This window comes from Anneissia japonica, unplaced genomic scaffold (assembly GCF_011630105.1).
Source record: "Anneissia japonica isolate Jap-2015-1 unplaced genomic scaffold, ASM1163010v1 scaffold407_len587689_cov185, whole genome shotgun sequence".
NCBI lineage: Eukaryota > Metazoa > Echinodermata > Crinoidea > Comatulida > Comatulidae > Anneissia > Anneissia japonica.
In genome coordinates this window covers 293,954-299,694 of record NW_022686478.1, presented here as the reverse complement: position 1 = coordinate 299,694, position 5,741 = coordinate 293,954, and positions in this window count along the sequence as shown.

Here is a 5,741-nt window from a genome sequence, read left to right as displayed (position 1 = left end):
GTTTGTGGCGTAGGGATACATCTTGACAAGCATGAATTTCTATTGGATGAGAGATTTCAGAGACTTAAAACGTGGTGGCTTTTTGGTTTGAATTTCCCGCATTAATGTGAATAGGCTTATGACGTCATATATTCAAGTTCATTCACTTAAATTATATAACACATAGAAAATAAATGAAATAAAACAAAAGATAGTGCTTATATTCTGGTGAAAACATAGTTGAAACATCATTAAAAAAAAAAAAAAAAAAAAAAAAAAAACCTGTACGTTGTTACAATTCTCTTACCAAGATGGATTTGTTTGGCAATAACTTTGAAGAACAAGGAAGCAGTCTGAATTTTGAAAATGAAAAAGTAAGAAACATTTGGCAATAACTTTGAAGAACAAGGAAGCAGTCTGAATTTTGAAAATGAAGAAGTAAGAAACATGAGCATGGAATCTGAACGAATTGCACGAGAAATAAATTCAGCGTTTGTGGCATATAAACTAGTCAATGACATAAAATATACAGAGAATATGAGAATATCGAGACGTTTTTCAAAGACATTTTAACAGAAATGTTCAACGATAATGTCATAAACTGGGGCCGTATAATGATGGTTTTTGTGTTTGGAGCGAGGTTAGCTGTGTTATGTAAAGATAGAAATAAATCTGATTTGATTGATCAAGTAATACAGAGTGTAGACAAATACGTGAAGACGGAATTTTTGGAATGGATTAATATCAAAGGTTGGGTAAGTCACTTTTTTGTGTTTGCAATCATTGATAAAAGCATTTAATTCATGTCTATATATATAATTTTCGATTATTAACTTAAAAATTCAATTTGTTTTACTACATTATACTTATTTTATTTTTTTCAGAACAATTTCGATCAATCGTATACTCAACACAAACCGATAGCAGAGATTCCTCTAATAAACGTTTCTTTTGGGTTAATGTTAAGCCTAATAGCAACTTTTTATCTATACAACACATTTTGTCAAGGATGATATGTATGAATTATGTGTATACAGACAACACTTTCTCCAGGATGTTTCTTTGTCAGGCGTCAAATGGTGTATACAATACCGATAGGAACTATGATGGTGAACTTTACAATATAGATGAACGGTTCAGAGTCAGATGAAAATGGTAATGGAATCTAACCCGAAGAAGAAAATGATTGTTTTAATGATCATTAAAAGTATTCATAAGAACTGTATATAAACTAGCTGAAAAAATTGAGAGCTTCATTCGACACATTTACTACCGACCTGCTTCCGACTAAATTTACTCAGTTTACCAATTTTGTCTGTATACTTTAAAGTGGCCTGTTTAAACAACAACGACTTTGCAGTTATTAACTAAAAAAAAAAAGAAAAAGAAATAATGATTGATTTAACTAAAGAGTACGAAGAATTCGTAATTGATCTGACAATTTTTTAACGATGAAAATAAATTCGGTACAGTGTCAGGTGAAAACAACAACGGGAAACTTCCTGCACTGTCAAAAATTTTCCTGTAAAAATACCGTCAAAGTACTGGCAATCAGGACGCCAGTACTTTACCGTAATGTAAAATTACATTTCCGTTAAATATAAATTTCTGTAAAAATACGGTAAATTACTGTTGATCGAAATACGGTAGTCAAACGTAATGTAAAATCACAGGTACCGTTTTTAATTTTTTCCTGTAAAAATACCGTCAAAATACTGGCAACCAGGACGCCAGTACTTTACCGTAATGTAAAATTACATTTACCGTTAAAAATAAATTTCTGTAAAAATACGGTAAATTACTATTGATCGAAATACGGTAGTCAAACGTAATGTAAAATCACAGGTACCGTTATTAATTTATTCCTGTAAAAATACCGTCAAAATACTGGCAATCAGGACGCCAGTCGTCAACCGTAATGTAGAATCACAGGACCGTTATTAATTTATTCCTGTAAAAATACCGTCAAAATACTGGCAATCAGGACGCCAGTCGTCAACCGTAATGTAGAATCACGTTTACCATTCATAATTATTCCCTGTCAAAATACGGAAAATTACTGTCAATCTCAATGCCGGTCGTCAACCGTAATGTAGTATCACAGTACGGTGAATAATTAATTCCTTAATAATACGGTAAATTACTGTCAATGTTAAATGTCGTTCGTCAACCGTAATGTAAAATCACAGGTACCGTAAATAAGTAATTCCTGGAAAAATACTGTAAATTATTGTCAATATGAATTCCGGTCGTCAACCGTAACGTAGAAAAACGTAGGTGACGTAAATAATAAGCTTGTCAACCGTTAATAATGTAGAATTACAATTTTAAATTTATTAAAAATAATTTCTGTAAAAATACAATAAATTACTGTCTAAATTACTTTTGCAAAAATTCCCACTACATTTTTGGTGGCTAACAAAGTAAACAAAATAACGAAAATTGTTTATAAAGTCTATAGTTTAAGAAATGTTTTAAAGAATCTTCATTAGACTGTTTTAAAAAAAAAATTATATTTGTAACTACAATACACGCCTTTGTTGAAGAAAAACGAGCCTCAACAGATGTCTGATGTACTTTTTCTTACTTAATTATTAACTATCATGAAAACTGCAGAACAAAATGTAGTGAAATCTTGGTTACTATAATAATAAATCATGAAATGATGTATTTCTTACTGTAATATTAAATTATGAAATACAATGTCTATGAATAATCAGAATAAGAGAACTTAGTTGGCTTGCTGTTACTGAGAAGATAAATAGTACATATTATTTCTAAGTTACCACACTAATGCATAAAGTAAAACTGAATCGTTAAACATAAATCAACATTTATAGTAATATCTATACAATACAATTTAGTAGAATGCAATAATCAATAGTATATTTTAAGATTATTTCACAATTTTGGATCATAACCAGCTTAATAACACTGTACAGTACTAACAGATTATCATTTAATCACTCTACTTCTTAGCTTGTTTACTATCATTTGCTATCACCAAATCTTAGAGACGTTGCAAAGGCAATCATAAATTCATTAGTTAGGGAAACCACACTTCTGGATAAATGTAACTAAAAAACACCTTGTCTGTAATTTCTTGTAATTAAAATTAAGATTTATTACATTTTAATCATAATTTTAACAAGTTTCAATAAGTTAGTAAATTAGCTGGGCAATTGGACTTTCAATGCTAGTGACTCACACCAAGCTCTGTCTCTTATACACATCTAGATGTGTAATATTACAAAGAACTGCAATACACTATGTTGTACTGACTCACCCATAAAAACAATATCATAATTGTTGATTGAGAGCTACTAACAAATTTTAAATACAAATCTTCATACGTAGAGTCATCAACAATATTGGACCAGCTAATTCTTTCTGACGAAGGTAGTTGTCATTCCCCTTACTGAAAGTACTTTTTAACTTGATTAGCTACCTTGTTCCAGTACACATCACCAGGATTGTTTCTACTGTCATAGACTGAAATGCTTCTGTGTCCAAGTGACTCCTTTGCTCTATAGAAATCAATATTTTAAAATATTTTTAATCCACAGCACAGTAACTACTGTACAAATAATAATTATAGAATTGCATTGCTTTAACCCCAATGCTACTACACCACATAACATCCCAAACACCATGCTAGTGGACTCTTATCCTATAGTTTTGATCACGCAAAGATATATATGGCCACTCAATATTACATTTTTGAAAGGCGACTAGGCGCATGGTAACAACCAACTGCTGCAGACCACCGGTCACACATTACTCTCCATAACACAGCATCCCCTAGTTCCGTCACCTCTGGATGCACAATCAACTTACTGTATTATCCCATGTTTTCCCCAGGCAATAAATACATAGATAATCGTAGTCATATCCTATTAAGGGCCATGTTATTTTAGCAAGCAACAAAAGGGCCTTATAAAGTCAGGTTTGGCATGTTGAGCTCAAAAAGTGGCTTTTGATTTTTGGACACTATGTTGGGAGAGTGATAGACAAAACTGATAATTTATAACAAATTCATGGCAATAATTAACATACATAATATCTACCCAAGACAAAACAATGTACCAGATGATGATGATAAATTCAATTTGAATGTAGTCTTTTACATTTACTAATTAGAACTAGATATACAGTACAGTATTGCGTACCTGGAAGTGCTGGCAAAAAATGTCTTCTCTGATAGAAGATCAAGGTCTTCTGGACTTGAGTTTCGCTCTGGACTGGATAAATCTCCTAGGCTTGAAATGGGAATAAAGTTTCTGGAGTGTTTTTTGTTCACATGTTGCTGGAAAAAAGAACATAATTGCTGATGGAAAGAAAATTCAGGACTGAGTAACACAACACTAAACAATTAAAACTTCAGACAAAGAAAATAAATACATCCTGGATTTTGGGCACATAATTGTAGCTTGTATCTTGTAACTAAATCAATGCATTTATTTTGTTGTGTAATTACGTCTAAACATTAAGAAAGCATTGATAATTTTTAAATAGTTTTCTTCCAAAGGTTGGAAGATTATAAATATTTTAACCATCAAAAGTTGTGGGTTAAATTCTGGCAAGTTGAAAAGTAGCATGGTAATTTGTCAAATGCCAAACTCATTTGGATCATACAGTCTCCAAGCAATCATAATCAGAATAAAATGACAATTATTGTTTGGCAACACACCTTATCCATACAGTACATCTTACCTTTTATAAAATGTGTACTACACTTGTGCACATCCATGGCCTTTAGAATGTCATCCTTCCGAAACTAGTGCAAGATCCGCTCCATGGACCACACCAAGCTCATCCAGCTTTCCCAAACGTTTTTCTTTCATCAAAATTTGAAAACATGAATCTCTAACAGTTTCCATAATTATCTGTAATGATTGACATACATCTATGAATATTTATTATGTTAAAACAGTGTTCAGATTTCATTTTTACATACAAAAAGTTGTGAAAATTTTGAATGAAAGTGTAATTTTGCTTCCCTTATCTTATAATTTTAGTCTTTAAAATAAAAAAAGTGACAACTGGAAGATATCTTATAATTTTAGTCTTTAAAATCCAAAAGGTGACAACTGAAAGGTGACAACTGGAAGATATTAAGTTCCACTGAAAAAGCTCAATTTATTAGGTATTTTCACTTCACTTCTCTAACATTGCAACAATGTAGAAAATGTTTCTTTCGAATTCGGTTTATGGGATTGCAACTCCAGTTATTATTTGTGGGCTATAAATGGGTGAATTATATCAAATGTACATAATTATCTTAATGAAAAAGTATTGTCTTCAGTATTTTGACACCTATATTTTTTTAAATTGGTCCAAATCCGGAACAGGGCAGGCCAATAAATGAAATTGAGAGAGTGCAGGAAAAAAAATTCACAAGTTAACAGATGTGAAACAATTCAAAATAATATAACTTCTTTATCCTAATCATAAATGATATGAAGGTGAGTTTGGTGTCAGTCTATACCCCTGTAGGTTTGAGGCCAAGGCAAGGAATCGATTAATTATGTACTTAAGTTTCGTGTTTCGTTTTTTGTTGGAAAACAGATTCTTCTAGAAAAGGTGTCAAAATGCCGAGGAGAGAATAAATCGTTTCATTTATATTTTGGTAATCAAAGTATCGCTCCTAAATGTTGATTGTTGCGTGATTGTTACGCCTGAGGGCGCTATACACTTTCTCTCCAACGTGGATACAGCATAATCCTATAGCACACGAATAGTACTCACAATAAATACTCATC